Source organism: Gavialis gangeticus, unplaced genomic scaffold, assembly GCF_001723915.1.
Source record: "Gavialis gangeticus isolate Ggan-Ray unplaced genomic scaffold, GavGan_comp1, whole genome shotgun sequence".
Taxonomy (NCBI): domain Eukaryota; kingdom Metazoa; phylum Chordata; order Crocodylia; family Gavialidae; genus Gavialis; species Gavialis gangeticus.
In genome coordinates this window covers 25,922,763-25,932,309 of record NW_017729033.1, presented here as the reverse complement: position 1 = coordinate 25,932,309, position 9,547 = coordinate 25,922,763, and positions in this window count along the sequence as shown.

Below are 9,547 nucleotides of genomic sequence, written 5' to 3'. Positions count from 1 at the left end.
ATTTCAGATGCATACATTTGTAAACTTAAAGGCTAGGTACAGACATTACACATAAACTGGTTTAAGTGATCAGAAACTGGTTTAAATCTGTAACAGAACAGGCATTCAGTGCACATAAGCCAGTTTGAAAATGGCTGAAACCGGTTTGCGATGAACCTGATTGAATGTAGTATCAGGCTTAACTGATTTGGGTCAAACCAGTTTATGCAATGTCTGTCCCAGACCCTTTGCTGGTTTAAGTTAAACCAGATTCCCCCAGCATCCCGGCATGTTCTCTGAGCTAAGCAGGGCTCTCTGATCCACAGTAGGGCTGGCCCCTCCCCGCTGCTCCCTGGCTGCGGCTCCGGCAGAGACTTGCAGGCACAGCAGGGTCTGCTGGCTTCCCTGTGCCCCCCTCCCCTCCCACTCACTGCCTAAGCAGAGATCCCTCTCTCCTCTCTCCCACAGCATGGACCGTAGCCAGCATGTGGTATGCTAGCTAATGCTGTGTAAGGCAAATAGCACAGTGTCTGCTTGGGACTTTTTGGAGCTAATCAACAGCTCAATTGGTAACGTCCAAGGATCCTGGTTTTCTCTTATTAAAAAAAATCCCCAATTTTCAGGGTAAAAAAAATAACCCCAAAATCCACATTTTTTGTGATCAAAGTGAAACATGACTAATACGTACATACATATACATACTTATACACATAGCTAACCTGCAATGATCAAATCAGTTCAGGCTCAGGCTTTTCAAATGTCTGTCCCTAGCCAAACAGAACAGATTGGTATACCCTCACCAAAACGTGAAGGGATTTTACATATTTGAATCCACTTATACACAGCTAGAAGTGGATACTACAAGAAATGAAAGGATATTAGTGGTGCCCCTGAATATCAAATAATATTCATAGGATATCAAAACCAGATTATATTCGACAACTGATAGAAGAAACATTTTAAATATTTGACTTTTTTCATGCAACGGCAGCAGAAGCTGACAACAGAACTCTAGAAACCATGACAGAGAAATGAAATCCTTTGTGCATCTTGCACTACCACTAGTTGTTCCTAGTGAATGCCTGTGCCACATGCACTCTGACACATGGCAAGTTACCCTGGGGGCAAGAAAGCAGGCTGGCCCCAGCAGCCTTACCTGGGGTCCTGGAGGCCTCCTGGGGCTACAGAAGTGGCGATTCTGTGCACTGAGCCTGACTGGCAGCAACAGCACATCTCTGAGCAGCCCAGCTCCGCTTTGAGTAGGTGCATGCTGCCTGTGCATGCGCTCCTCTGCTTTCTTTTCTGTGGATATCCAGGGGGTCAAAAAAAACCCTCCGCACTGCTTCCTTGCAGTGCAGAGAACAACTGAATGTGCAGTATGTGGTGCCACAGACGTGTCTGCAGTGCCACATACTGCACGGCCACACTCATCTGGACGCGACCCTTACTGACAATGAGAAAGGACAGAATAAATGAAGAATGTATACAATAACAAAAAGTTCTTTGCATCAATATTGCTATATTACTTGCATCTTCCTCTTAGTCTCAGTCAATCAGTATTTGTTACATGCAATACATATTTACATGTACAAATTCATACATATTTTAAAGATAATGGCAGATGATTTGCATTCATACTTTGAATGAGAGGGAAAAGCCTTTTTTTTTTAAAAAAAACCCCCAGAAACAAAACCCTACTGCAGGGGTTGGCAACATTTTTGGGCAGAGTGCCAAAAACACATGCAACCTTGACTTGTAAGATGTTGGCATGCCAGGGGAGGATGGCAGAGGAGCTGTGAGGGGCCCAATCCCTGCTGTGGCAGCACAGCCCTGGCCCCTTTGTCACTGTCTGCCCTGAGGTGTTTATGGTTACGCAAAATACCTTCATGTGCCACACTCAGGTACCCGTGCTGGGGATGGCTTACATCTGGCCTTCTGTATTTACGTAAATATAAAAGACGATCCTGATTATAAGACAGTCAGTCCCTCAATAATTAGATGATTCTATATATGGAAAATGTGACATACATATGGTATAATTTTCCAGGTACAGAATCTAATTATTGGAAGCTTGTCTTGAAGTGGTCCCCCTCCCACTGCTACAGTAGAGAAAACAATGTGCGGGGGGATCAGGTGGCCTCCTTGCCCTCCATCCTCAACTTCTTCCCCCTGTAGTCACTTCCTCCACCTTCCTTACTGTCAGATCTCCTCCTCTCCTGAGCACATGGAAGTGAAGGGCAAATTTGAAAACACTGACACTGAAACAAACATGCTTATAATAATTTAGCTCATCCAGAATTGATGCATTTTACCTTTGATGCAACTGCTTCACATTTACAGATACTCCATAAACACAGTTTTAAACATCATGTTTGTACCTACTTCTATATAGTACAGATTATGCATGATATAAGTTCAAAGGCAAAAAAGCTTATGATGTATCATATAGTTCACTGGGCTGGGCCTGAGCAGAGCCAATAGCATTTCAAGCCAGGGTGATCCCATAGCTCAGCACTGCTCAGTATGTGTGTACTCCAGATTACCCTGCTCCCCTCCCCCCACAAAGGATGCATGTGCCAACTAGCTCCTGAACCCAGCTGGAACTGTTCTCATCACAAGTCCTAGGATCTTCCAAAAATTTATATACAGATGAGGCACAAAGCAACCTGGCCTGGCTCCATCTGATGGAGGGTGGGGCCACACTAATCATAAGCACCAGGCTGAGTTGGGGCTGACAGAAGGATTCTGCCTAAGCTGTTTGGTGATTTTTCCAGGCATTTAAGGAGAGTTAATAAACAGAACTCATTGGAAATGTGAAAGAAAGATGCAACTCAAATGTGGGAGTAAAGAGGAAGTCAAAATAGATCCAATGTCATGACTGACTGGCCAACTTCTATTACAAAAGAAGGCTCTTTGATTTCAGTGATGTTCCTCACCAAAGTTGTATCTTACAAAATCACCACTATTTTGCTGGCCTTAGTTTGTTCCTAGCAGGAACAATTAAAACAATTCATTTAGTTTTTTTTCTTCCTTACTAATCCAGTAATACATAAAATGTTGTACTTGACATTTTCTAATTAGCCCAAATGAGAACTAAGTAAGGTTCTGATGTTGTACATGTCATGGTGCAATTTCCAGATGAGTCCATCTAAAAACAACAGTTATGAACATAAACCCTCTTCTGAAACAGAAATCCCAGAGGAATGGAGGACTGATCTGAGATCTTGTGCTTTCCATGCTGACTAGGGAATATGGAACAGACTTAAGACCTAAGATGTTGTTCCTGCGCTGTGTGGCATCTGAATTTGCCATATTTTTGTGCTTTGCTGAACAGAAGTCAGCAGTATTTCCTTCTTGATCTTATCCCTCAATAGTAGGGACATCTAAATTTTAAGGGAGGAAGTACTGCTGAGATCCCCAGCTGGATCATAGGGCAGGAGGTTCTTCACCCCACCTAGGCTCCACTCGCTTGCTTTTAAACACAATTGGTTCCCTGCATGACCTGTCCAAACACCACATTTATCCCACAGCTTCTCGTTACTCTTTGAACCTGCAGGTCTTCCCACCTTTCTATGTCTTCTGTCTCTTAATTTAGCCATATACATTCATATTCTAATTACTTGTTCCCTTGACTTTGCCTGCTATAAAACTTTATCTTCTTAATTTCTCCCTCCCACATCCCTCCACTTTCACAGATTTCTAGGGTTGGAAAGGACCTATTAGGTCATCAAGTCTGACCCCCTGCTCTGGACAGGAAAGAGCGCTGAGGTTAATAACCCCAGCTAGGTGCTTGCCTATTCCTACCCCTCAATGTGTTCTATTTAAAAATCTATGAAAATAAAATAGTAATTTCTATAGACTAAGAAAGTTAATTTGGAATAATGTATTCACAAATATATTCTGTAATAGCACACAATGTCCCAACCTTCTATATTAGTCTTAGGCCAACCTCCTCTTTTCCACAAAGCTATTGTGCCTTAAGGAGAAGGTAAAGGTTATTAAAGTAACAGTTATTAGGTAATATAAGGTTATTAAAAGTAATGGAAAATACCACTTGTAACTCTGGCACCTACCTTACCTTAATGGAGAAAAGTTATAAAATTAGAAACATCTATGGATATTATTGTTCAATATTTTAAACATTAAAAAAAGTGTGGATAGACTATATAAAAGTTGTGTGAACAAATATGTCAACAGAAAATTGTTAACTTCTTTTTACTAGCTATACGTGGTCACCATTTTGGAGTTTTCTTGTGGTTAAAGTTGAATTTTGAATGAAATAATATGAATTGTGAAGAATGTGTGTAAGTGTAGTGATGTAGAAATTGTCAAGAACTGAAAACATTGCCCAGCACCCCCCTTGAAATGTTCAGTAATCTGATTTGTACCAAGAAACAGTTTGATACTAGGGATCACACAGAGACATGATGCACCTCCCTCACATGATCTGCATCTCTTGCCCCACTCTCCCTCCACCTATCAATCTATCCCAAAGGGTTACAATTTAAATATGTAACAAGATAAAAAAGTTTGATATAGACAAATTAAGAAACACCAAGAAAACAATGACATAGGACTAGACAATGAAAATTAAGAGCTCTGCTTATGGAAAATTGACAATATATGAGCTCATGAGACCAGTGGAGTAAAATAGAAAGGGTTTTGCAACCTTAGGTATGGTACAGGAAACAGCTGAAAAAAAAAACAGCAGAAGGCTCTCAAGCTACTTTGATTTGTAAGAAGGGAGATTACAGCTAAGGAGTTCTCCCTGGGCCACCAGCCCCTTCCAAGTCCAAACTAACCTTTATCTGGTTACCCGTTGAACATACAGCAGAAACTTGTGCATGGTGTGCGGGGAGGTGGGATCAAGGGCAGACCATTTTGGGGCGTGGATGCAGGGAAGGAATTTTTCTTCTGCTTTCTGTGGCAGAGGTGGGTTTGGTGAAATTCATTGTTCTGTATCTTTTTTTGCATTCTAGTGTACTGTTTTGGCTTGAGTCCCAGAACTAGGTATCTCTGTATATTTTTCTTCTAACCAAGTGAATGTATGCTGTAATGTGAAAAAAAAGCATAAGAGACAGGCTAGTCTAAACTATCATCATCAAAGAATTTTGCACATCTTAAGGCTTTTATTTATATTTAGTGGAAAATAACAGATAGTTGAAATGTTTCTGTAAATTATCATTGAGAGTTTTACAGGCCTCAAACATTCAGCAGCAGTGGTGACCTGCATGACACACACAGGTGAACTCAGGCTGGATCAGGCAGGGGACAGAAGATACACTGCCTGGATAATTTCTGTTGCAGAAATTCAGCTGGCTTGGTCACTATCCTGTGGGATATGCTTAAATGAATTTCTTCTCCATAACACATTTGCTATATCAGAGGGATTACACAGGCCACAATAGGAGAGGGTTTGACTCCTTTCCTCCATATCCTCTCTACCTTGTAAAGATGTTCAGGTGACAAGAGTCACCAATACATTTTAACAGGGTAAGGGCTTGTACACTATGCAGAAAAATTAGAACATATCACTGACCAAGTCAAGGGCTCACCTTCCATTTGCTATACCATTCTTGAGTTATTTTAACTTCATTGAAACAGCGGTATTGCACTGCCGTAAGCATAAAGAGGACTATTTATGATGATATTCATCATCCAAACCTTTATTTATAGCCAGTCATCCATTAGGAGCTTTACAATGTGAGAAGAGGACTAAATGATAAAGAACAAGAACATGATCATCAGATACAAATGAAGAAAATATCCCAGCAAACAGATAAGGCAGACAAAGTTAAGATTATTTTAGTCATTTCACCAGTAGGACTGGAGACAGAATATGTATGCCCTGTGTTTAGATTACATGGAAATGAGAACCAGTCTTTATGTTCTGAAATATATTTCTAGGATTAAATTATATTGCTAGCATACCCTTCATCAAAAAACCCAGAATACATTAGAGGAAGAATACTATGGATTTAATACTTTCTCATTATAGCTTCTATAAAATTAGAAAGCAAGTGTTGGTACAGTCCTCAGATAAAATGGCAAATAGTAGGGGCCTTACCTTGACTTTTGTTTTTACAGTAGGTTAAATGATCTGAATAGATGGCTGTAATATTATCTGTGGCAATAACAGAAAAAAAATCCACCCACATGTTTTGGAAAATACTGACAATACTTGTTCACTACTTCCTTAGGGCTAGCAAACAACTGATTGAAGAATATGTGCAGCACCTGCACTAATTTCCAGTACTGTGATCTCATGTGCTAAATTGAAATGTGTTTTTCCTTGACCTCCCTTTATTTTGATTCACTGATTTCCCCTTATAAAACAATTGCCATCAGATTTATTTTTTTAATTAAGGAAGAAATATCTCCTACACTAACTTAATTTTAATGGGAGCTGAAGGATAGTCTGTTGTAAGTATATATAGACAGGATTATTTTCTCTGTTTGTGTCGCTTATATACAGGTGACCCAATGGAACCTGGTAATGCAGGCCGGTGCTGCCAAATTTTGATATTTTAACTTCAGTGGAACATCTGGAAACCAAGGTCCAGGTTCACAAGGGGAAGACAAATGCTTCAGGACATGTCTACATCGCACTCTCCTGCACTCAGTTTTACCACCATAAAGTGTGGCCTGCCCACTTGCTCTTGATCTGTATGCTCTATCTAGTTACCTTAGAGACCTTGAGTGTACATGCCCCGAGCTTCTCTTGGGTTTTCTTGAGCATACATATTAGCATATTCTTAAGGCCACTATAAGATAGCTTCATTGCTTTATTTCTGTCATTTTGTTTGTGCTGGATGGGAACAAGTGGGCAAGACATGTTTTGCAGACACTCCCAGGGCAGCACTGTAGTGCCATAACCAAGCTTTACATGCTACTCTAGGCATTAAGTCCCAAACAATATTTTTAAAATGCTACTCAAACCCTAGACTCTTCTGAATGTCATAGATAACCAGGTTTTATCCAATGAAAAATATATAAACACCTAAGGTTCTGACACCATCCATATGGAGAACCACATTTTTGCCGACTAAGTGCTTACCCCATACCTACAGCCCCAGAAGGATTCATAAACTAGGAATTCCCCCAAGCTTAGACTTAATTATACTCTGAGAACACCCAGCCTCACAGGGAAAGGAGGAAAACCCCTTTTACCTAATAGCTCAGTGGTTAGATCATTCACCCACGATATGAAAATCCTGGTTGAGGTACAATTAATACCTCTTTTCACCTAGGAAAGTACCGTAACCATTTAGCTACAGGGTGCTAAGAAAACTCTCATCCCATAGCATATAGTTAGGTGTCTAACTCAGGTCATCACAAATCTTTCCTCTGGAGATCAACAGAAAGAGTTAATACTGCCTAAGTGAAAAGCCTCAAAGGGAAGAGCCACAGCCAACATCCCTCATCAAACAACAGGAGAAAAAATAATATTTTGTAAAGAGAAGCTGTTGATTCATATCAAACTCGCTTGCACAGCACAACAAATTAGTCTTCAGCCAAACTTTAGGTAATCCAATACCCTGATTTCTCCTACAGGCAATTAAAATATCACCACATTTACAAACCCCACATTTTAGCCCAAACAGCTGAGCTAAGCTTTTAAATGGGAAGCCAGGTCACCTGAATGCCTCCCTCATGGGCTATTGCATTTCTTTAAAGTCACCTAAAAGAGAGTGCTTCACAAAGACATACTGCTAATCCAAAAGAAAAGAAAAGAAAGCATGTGGGCTTCCCACCAATACTTGTCAGGCTATTTAAGATTCTAAATCAAGTACAGAATATTTTTTTCAAGCCCCCTCTCTCCCAGGTCCATGGTTTGGCTCTCTCCTGAAAGGCCCTTATGATGCTGTTTCACCAAAGCTCTCCATAGGTGCTCTGTAGGGTAAAAAGTGCAAGCCTGATTTGTTTTGTTTTGATGTTTTGGGGTTTTTTAACTGTGCATGACTTTGCTCCTATTGTGCTATAATTCTGAAGTCCTGGTCTATCAGGCAGCTTTATAATCCCATGGCCTAGGAGAGGTGCACAGCATTTAGGTTCCTTGAATGGGTTTCAAGAATTACAGGATGGGGAAAAGGCCTAAATCCCTAAATTAGTTTTGTAAATAAACCTTCCTGAGCATAGTGGGCTCTTCTTCCTTTATTGATCCCCTGACTTTGAGACATAATTCACTTTTTCATTTTCCCATCATCCTACACACCAAATTCATTATTATTTAGAAAAGCAGGTTATTTCTTGGGAAAAGAAAACAACACAAGGAAAAAAGGGGAAGCAATAGTGTGTTGATGATCAGCCTAGGAGAAAAAGTTGTCATTCAGTTTCCAAAAGGTAAGTGTTTACCATTAATTTTTATACTGAGGTTTGGTGGAAGAAGCTACTGGAACAAGCTTTTCCCATCCTAATAAAGTAGAAACATAAAAACCCTGGTTGGAGTAGGGCTGGAACGTCTGTTTAAATATAAGGGGAAAGTAACTCAAACAGTGCAGACTCCTATTAGCATTATATTGCTTTGTTAGAACTGGGTCTGAGCTGAATCTTGGCATTGTGCTCATTCATTGATTTCTTGATCTGGAGCCAAAAATATCATCAAGAGAGCCATGCTAGTCCCTAAGACTCATTAAAGCAAGAAGGAAGCTTTGGTGGGTATGTAGCATGTTGTTTTTCCTGCTGAGGAATAATAAGCTCAATAATATTTAATCTGAAGTAAGTGTAACCCTTATTGACAATGCTAGGTAAACAGCTTCACAGCTGTATTAAAGTATTGCGACAGCTGGGTGCTTTGACTCAGCATTTTCTTGCAGACTGTAGGACGACAGCATTTCCTTATAACTGGACCAGTATATATTTTCCTCTTAATGTTTTTCTGTTTTTACATGTTTACCAAGATTGGGGGGCCAGCTCTGTCTTCCTCTAGGGGTTGGGGGAAGGAAAAGTTATCTTGAGTCTAACAAGGAACAGGAAAAGCTGACATGATTTTGTTGCTAAAACATTTTAACCCCTTAGCTAGCTCTACTGGAAGTTCTGGTGCAGAGGTAACATACTGATTGAAGTACATTACTGAAATTAATTTTGCTATGGAACTTAAATTTAGAGTTCCTCTAATGTTAAAATGATAAAATAGGATTGTGATCCTGTAGATTTGTTGCAGTCAATAAATAACCCTACTAAGGTTAGTCAGTCTAAGTCAGAACTGCTTGCTAAGAAAGAGCTTTACAGAACTGGCTCACACTTAAAAGTTGCATAGGACTTTTCAAATCTTCCAAGTATTGTGCATGGATGAGTTCATAAATGTATACAATCCAGATTGCAGTGCATTACCTTATTTTAGAGTAATGTGCATAAACAACTGGAAGAATGGGAATGAATCAGATCAAAGTTATGGAAAAAAGATAAAATGGCTCGTGTAAATGTTACCCATACTGTGTCCAGCTTATATGGAACAAAGATTTTGCAGAGCACTAGTATACCTGACATATTAAGTAAGAGATCTTTGTTTAAGTACTGGACTTAAAGAGAATGAACCTTGTAAAGTTGAAACAATTCAAGGCTGCAG